The sequence below is a fragment of the Ambystoma mexicanum genome (assembly GCF_040938575.1).
Source record: "Ambystoma mexicanum isolate Mex_15411 chromosome 12 unlocalized genomic scaffold, UKY_AmexF1_1 Mex_chr12_unloc.2, whole genome shotgun sequence".
NCBI classification, from domain to species: Eukaryota; Metazoa; Chordata; class Amphibia; order Caudata; family Ambystomatidae; genus Ambystoma; species Ambystoma mexicanum.
Genome location: NW_027182323.1, coordinates 9,667,351 through 9,674,932, shown reverse-complemented (window position 1 = coordinate 9,674,932; position 7,582 = coordinate 9,667,351). Strand labels below are relative to the sequence as shown.

The following is a 7,582-nucleotide window of genomic DNA, read 5'->3' as shown; positions in this document are numbered from 1 at the left end:
ATGGTGTGAGTGTTGATGAGCGGATCTCCCATTGGGTCCCCTCCGTTTTGGCGCGAAGGGAACCGTGGATAAGAGGGGGCTGGAAACACCACTACCATGTCGATCTCCTGAGTTCTCACGAACGAAGGAATACAGGAGCCAAGTATCCTGCAACCAAGAGGCTGGACCGAGGAATCGCTGGTGACCCGCTGAAGGACTTCTCCTCTGCACTGCTTTCGCCTTGTGAAACCCTTTTCACCTTTGATCGAACCAGAAGGCCTGTACTGGTACTTCGACCCTTGGAATAGCGGGAACAGCTATTCTCAGCATCTTCACCATCTCCTGCCAGTAAGCCTTCGGAAGTGTCTCTGGGCCATCCAGCTGACTGACCAGTTTACACGGGAGTCTTGCTCTGTAACCGCCGCCAGGTTGTGTAGTATTTCGAGTCCTTGTCACTCTCACACGCTTCGTACACTTGGCGTTCCCAGGTCTGAAGTGAGTAGTGTACATTTGGCTCAGATACACACGGCCGCTCCGTTGCCCTGCTGTGGTAACAAACTGTGCGGGTTTCTTTCGATTGGGACGTCTTTTTACTCAACACGACGACGAGGCGTTCCCTGCTCTTCTGAACCTGCCAGCTGCTGAAACTGACTCGGAGAAGCCTGGGTCTGCTTGCATCGGGGACCGGTGAGTAGCATAGCTAGGATCTGGTCGCCCTCCTGCAGGAGCCCATTGCTTTTCCCCGCTGTGTCAAACAGCACCCTTTTCCGTACTCGCGCTCTGCTTCTGCCCACTGTGGAGGCTGCGCTTGAGTCGCGGAACTTGTTCTTCTTCTTTTGTGCACTAAACTGAACTGCCTGATTTCCCTCAAAGAGCTTCTCCTTTTGCCCGTTGGCACCAGCGCGTGCAGGTACTTTTGAGCACAAGGCTCCACTCTTCGCAGGGCTCAGACTTCCATCTAGTTAGGTGCCTCTGAAGGCGAACTGGGTCTAAGCATTATTGCGCACTGCCTGTTTTCCCTCCCTTTTAGGTGGACTACACATTTCGTGCATATAACGCTTGAGACTTGTTGTATTTGTATATATATTGTGTTGATATGGTATGTGTTGGTTTACTATCGTTATATTGTGATTTTCCCGCTACGGTCATTGTTTTAAAGGCCTTGAAATAAATGTGTATATATTTTTAATATAACAACTGTTTGGAGTAGTTTGTAAGTGATCTTGCTTTGTGTGCTCATTGCGGGCTTTCAGTCACCCTCACCCCTCTTGAGACCTAGTCTTGACCGCCGCGATCGCTACCTTGATTGGTCTGGCTCGTCCAGAGGTTACCCTGTTCCAAGTAATTAGGTTGGCCTTCTGAACTTCTGCGCCACCAGGACAGAGTTCAGAAATCCGTCTTAACAACAGGCACAAGTATATTTAAAAAGAAAGTGTAAATTGTGGGTTTATTTTATGGCTACCACTGTGCAAGCTGTATCAGGGCCACAGGTTAGTGGGTGTGGTGAGGGACACAAACATCTATTCATGATTTTCTTAATCAGTAGTTTTCCTCTTTCTGCTGACTTCCCCTTGATTCGTTTTGTGCACGTTCCCGAGAATAGAAAAAAGTAGTTTGCTCCCCCTGCGCCTGCCTCATGACGACCCTGCTGCTGGAAAACACACAATATTGTAACGTTCTACCTGGATTTCCAAGGCCATAGATATCACAGGCTCTGGATCCCCTGGAGAGAAAGAAACGAGGAGAGCAGGTCTAGTGGTAGGCGGCTGCCTTGGGCCTCGCTCTCCTAGAGGCCTTGCAGTACCTACTGACTTCTAAAATCGTGAATAGGGGAATGTTGATTTTCCGTAAAGCCACTTCCCCCAAAGCTTGTATCGCAGCCATGCAAATCCTGTTTACATTCTCCAGACCATGTCCATGAAACCCTGTGAGACAGGTTAGGTGGAGAGGGTGTGGGGAGTGTGGAGGCAAGGTGCGCAATGGGAGACGGGTTGCGTGGAAGGGGACACCAGCCCCAAAATAGACAGGTGGAAGGGAGAGTGCATAAGACTGACCCTGCTGGGGTAGGCCTTCACGGCTGCCTTCTGCAAAGTCAGTCTTATGTCTACGGTTTTAGACGTAGACCAGCAAATCACTTAAAATGTCTCTGCACATTGAAAGGGCAGCTCTTGTTCTTTTGTGAAAGGAAGCAACTCCTCTAATTCAGCATTAACCAGTGCTTTCAGTGGGAGGATGATTTGAGGGGGGCTCAGTTAAGGTTGCGTGGCCTAAGTGGCGGTGGTGGTTAGGCAAACTTGCTTGGCAGTGGGGGTACCCAGCAAGGCCCTGGCTCGGGAGTACTTTTTGGAGACAGCCACGGCTCTGCCCCAGCTAATCTTGGTGGTGTATCAGAATAAAGAAGCTGGAACTTCTTGGTAAGCAGTACGGTACTTTATTCTACTTAAACAATGACCCTGTGCTCCCTTCGACATCTGACGTACACTCTCAACCGTCTCTCACTACTCACACCCATTTTACACCAGGCATCATACATTCCACAACACTACGCACTCACCATTCCAACCACCACTCACGCGGGAGGGAGCACAGATGAGAGCACTACACACAACCCTTTCCCCAACAAAAAACAAGCTTAGAACAATATGATCAGAACACACAAAACATGAACACAATTTACATTGTTGTAAACTAAAAAGAAACGACAGTGTTTCTGCGAAATCTCATGGAAAAGTTCCTAGCTCCTCAGTTCATCACGTAGTTTTCGGACCACACCGGAGGTTTCCTCATTCTTCCTCTCGACTCAATGCCTTGGCTGGTCGTAAAAAATCTCTTGCTCATCTCTCGAATTGGTAACTCTCTCGTCTGCAATCCTGTTAGCCTCCTTTGCAACATCCACATCACACAACCCATTTCTATCATTCACTTCACTGTCAAATTCTTCACAACCCTCACATGCCTTGCCATCTTCATCTACTTACCCGATTAATGTTCCAAATGGAACCATCCTGCATCCTGACAGCATTGTGAAACACTTCCTTTACTCTCAAAGGCCTGGAATACTTAGATTCTCCCTTTCTCACCAATCTTCCCTTCGTTATCCTCACTAAATCAACAGGCACTACTCGAGCCTGTCCAAAACAGCCACTCATTTCCTCACAGAAATTGGCACTTAGGTTTCTCCTGGCACTCTGCTCTCTCCTCATCTTCCTCACATTCACCCATACAGGATTCAAGGTTGAGTTGGGTTCTCTGCCTCTCATCAACAAAATTTTAGACTTCCCAGAGTCAGCCCGAACAGATGTCCTAACGGTCAATCATTTTTCCTGTATTGCCTTTTCTACTGACATGTTGTTTCTGATGGCCTGTTCCACAGTTTCAACAACAACTCTATTACACCTCTCCACAGGCCCATTGGTTTGTGGATGATAGTAAGCTGAACATTTCCATTGAATGGGGAGGCACATTCATGTATCATGATATTATAAGAAAACATGTTCACGCTGGCTCTGCCAATATATGGCAGTATCCTTCTGTAATCATGATTTCAAGTATTGTAATGATGCATTCTCATCCTTATGTTTACAACTATGTCTCATCCATGTTCCAACAATATGGACAGGTCCACCATTGATCAATCTCTTGGACTGTATAAAACATAATAGCAAAAATTGTAATGAGGTAAACGCAACTTAATTCTTTGCAACCATGTTCCTATCATATCCTGATAATATAGATGTGCTTGTGCATAGCACATAACTACCTTCAGGTATACCCCAAAAAAGGTACAACTATTATAGGCTTTTTATCTTTTGTTTACCCCATATGCACATCTAATTTTCTACATGCATCCCGAAGCACCAAAACAAACAAAATGGTGGCCGGCGCGTGATGGCATCATTAACACGATGACATTATCGTGCATGCTAATGCTGGTGCCATTTTCCCCATTAAACGCTGTCCTCTGGTCACAGAGGTCCACCCACAGCGGATCCTGTTGACCATAGGCAGCGGTACTCCGAAAATAAAAGTAAGGTAAGTACCAAGATTAGACCTGCCAACATTTATCTTTTAATGATAGTCAAATGGTGAATCTCTTAGCAGTAAGGATACTGATTAGCTTTTTTCATCCCAGTAGACAAATCAGACAACAGGAAAACACAGGAGATGTGGGTCTAGACCCTGCTACCATAAGATATGTGATATTAATGATACCTTAAACATCACTAGAAACTCAGAAAAGTCTGTAAAAGAATCCAGAACCAGACAGCAATACCTGTATTTTCAGATTCGAGGATTCCACTGGAACTGAAGAGATCTAGACAGCAGATCATAGGACAGCGCATCAGTGCTAGAAATTCATCATATATGAAGCATTCACGGGAGCATTAGAAACACAGGCAGGTAAATACAAACAATGTAAGAAATACCTCAATGTGATACTATATTTACATTCCTAAGCAATTACCATTATATTTGGCTATCTTTTGCAGAAAATTGGTCCCTGAAGGAATGGCTATGTCTTAACAATAAATGCTTCATTTTTTCAATGAAGAATTAATATCTTTATTTTGTACTTTTAATGAAAATATTGTAAAAGCTTCAAAGGTATAACAAATTACTATCTCTATATATCAGACATTCTCAAAAGGTCCTTCCAGAAGACTGTGCAATTCTAACCCAGTCAAAATCTTCAAGCTTAGTATCCTTCTGCCAGGACATACTCCTGTTGACTTTGCCTTTAAAAATGCCATGCCGCAATGCGAACATCAATCCAAACAGGCTGTACAATGTAAGCCAGTCTAGACACTTAATAACACTTATGTTTGATTTACCCCTGATTCCCAGAATAAAATGACATGCCACAGTAAGAAATGGATAGACCTGCTGCCAAGAAATGGCAGTCTAGCCACGTAATAACAGATCATCCTTTATTTTGACAACCAGATTCTTTACTGGGTGTCTATGATAGGTGCCATGAAAGAAATGCTGTTATTGCCGTACCCTGCATTCACTAACTTTCACACACAGCATTCACTTACTCATTCACAAGTGCACCCATACATCATAGTAAACTCACTCATTCACACACTCATTTTATAATTCATAATGAATGTAAATCTTACCCGCTCAAAGCCCTGGTCTGGGCTACGCTCTGCTGCTGCCTCCAGAAAGCCCTCTGGCTTCTGTGCAGCACAAACATGAACCAGGAAGCAAAGAGCACTTCCTAATTCCTGCACATGCACGCAGGAGCTGAAGACCTCCATTGAGAGCGCTCTGGTCCGTTTGGATGTGCAAAGAGACGCAGGTCCGGCCCCTCGCAATTTCAAACATGCGGTACCAGTGACTGCATCCCCAATGGGCCATTAAAGGCTGGGGAAGCAAAATGCTGCAGTCTTGCATGGCCCATTGAACTTGTGCACTGTGGTATGAAATATCAACGGTAAAACACATTTCGCTTTGACAGTTCAAGCCGACCCAGGAGCGCTCCCTGAGCTGCAACAAGCATCTGAGGGAGCGCTCTGTTTTTTCACTGACTGGCTCGGCTCCTTCATGATGGCTGACAGTATGGGCAGGTCAGCGCCCCATCGCCCATTATGGACGAGCCTCCCCTGTCTAGCCCTTAATTGCGAGTGTTAATAGGGAACATTCGGAATGTAGTGAATAAGGCTGCCTTGTCAGTTTGCACAAGTAAATCGTAAAGGAAAATATGCATGCATAAATATTTCTTCTATTTTGTTCACAATGCATGATTTAGGAAGTTTAAAGAATCCATGCTGCCAAATGCATTTAACAGCAAGCAGAAACTGCACTCTTACTTGTTTTAAACCACATTTCACTGTAGCATAAAAATGCATTTGTATTCACACACCCATAATAGCAAGGTCCATTTCACTACCTTGCTTAGTGCTGAATGGGTTTATGATATACAACATTTGCTACAGAATAAATAATGATCGCTGACTGAGAGCATTCTGTGAGGATATCCTGAGCCCTAGGGCCTTCGATAGCTCAGTTGGTAGAGCGGAGGACTGTAGTGGGAATCCAGATATCCTTAGGTCGCTGGTTCAAATCCGGCTCGAAGGACATTTTGTACTTTTTTCTTTTTTACTACATTTTAAACATGGATGATATTCAAACTCATGGGAGCAATTGTACTTCCAACCCCTGCCCGGTCTGCGCAGTATTGTGGCATGAGCTTGAGCTACTGCGGGTGGCAGGGTGAGCCATACGAGATCTTTTATGGGCCATAAGAGATCGAAGCATCGTCAAAAGCTTGTAGAGATAGACACGGATGTAAATAAATTGCCGTGAATTGTGACTAGGGGAAGTGATGGTCGGGTAGTGAGAGAACCCGAAGAGGGATAAGTATCCGCATTCGAACCTGGCCGCCATCTTAGAATGGGGTGTATTATTTCTACTCAATGGAACTCTGTCCGTAACAAACGCAGGTGTACAAAACAGCTGGCGCTATCGATAACCCAGGCTTGATCCTGGAAATACAAATCACACACGTTATTTTGTATTCGTATTCTTTGAAAGCTAATGTCAATTTTCATTTTTGAGATAATTATTAACCCTGTCAAAATGTGTCTTACTGCCGAGCCTGATTTATTCGTACACAGAAAAAAACTGTTTTCTGCGCTGACTCTGGGCTTTGAAATGCTGAAGACACAGCTCTGAGGTGAAGAACTTTCATTATTAGTCCGCATTCACGCACCTTCTCCTGGAATAAAACACGGTACGGCGTGGCTACCTGGTCCACCATCATCACGCAGCCCTGTGCATTTAAGGACTGGACTGACTGAAGTGAGATTCAGACAGGCGATCCTAACTGGTACAATAATTAGAACGTTCGTTGTAGGAGATTGATGTATTGTACTGTGAGAAGTCCCAGCCTCTAAGCAATTTTTTTTATATCCTAAATGGATTATACACAGCATAGCTCTCAACCATTTGGGTCGCGAAGGCGGGTGAAAACACCCGATTTTAGTTTTGGCGGGTGAGACGCCCATTGAAATGAATGGGCGTGCTGGAGGCTTGGCGGGTGAGTCAGCTGTTTACAAGGCGGGTGACACCCGCCAAAAGCGTGAGAGTTGAGAGCTATGACACAGAGTGCTCCATGACCTAATCACAAAAGTATACACCAATCACACTGATGTACAATACCTTGGAACCGTATATCAGTTCTATAGTCATGCATTGTTATGTGTCTAGGGGATGTAGCTCAGTGGTAGAGCGCATGCTTTGCATGTATGAGGCCCCGGGCTCAATCCCCGGCATCTCCAGGGGAAATTTTTATTTATGCTTTCTGGTCTCAAAATGTACACCTATTGCACACTTCACAATTCTGCATTTCTATGCTGTATTCTTTGCACATGTAAGACTCGTGCTCCCACATAAGGTTTCATTATACCAAACGTTCTGCTGAACAGGGCTGTCACAGGTTTTTGTGAGGCCCTCTTGCAATTTTTTTGCACTGTCAGCAGCGGCACCACCAATAGGAAACGTGAATACTATCCCATTGAGTTTGTGTGGAGGGCATAGCTATGATGATGAGCTTCTGGATGCTGCTGGGCTAAACTAAAATCTTTCTGTTGATCAA

The 7,582-nt window shown here is 45.0% G+C and overlaps 2 non-coding genes across 2 annotated transcripts; both read left to right on the top strand.

Annotated features, from left to right (window-relative positions):
- The first annotated feature begins 5,977 nt into the window (after positions 1-5,977).
- On the top strand, positions 5,978-6,063 carry TRNAY-GUA (transfer RNA tyrosine (anticodon GUA)). The gene is given in 2 exon segments: positions 5,978-6,014; positions 6,028-6,063. It is a non-coding gene; the product is annotated as a tRNA-Tyr (tRNA).
- A 1,130-nt stretch (positions 6,064-7,193) lies between these two features.
- Positions 7,194-7,265, top strand: TRNAA-UGC (transfer RNA alanine (anticodon UGC)). The gene has a single exon. It is a non-coding gene; the product is annotated as a tRNA-Ala (tRNA).
- The last annotated feature ends 317 nt before the right edge of the window (positions 7,266-7,582 follow it).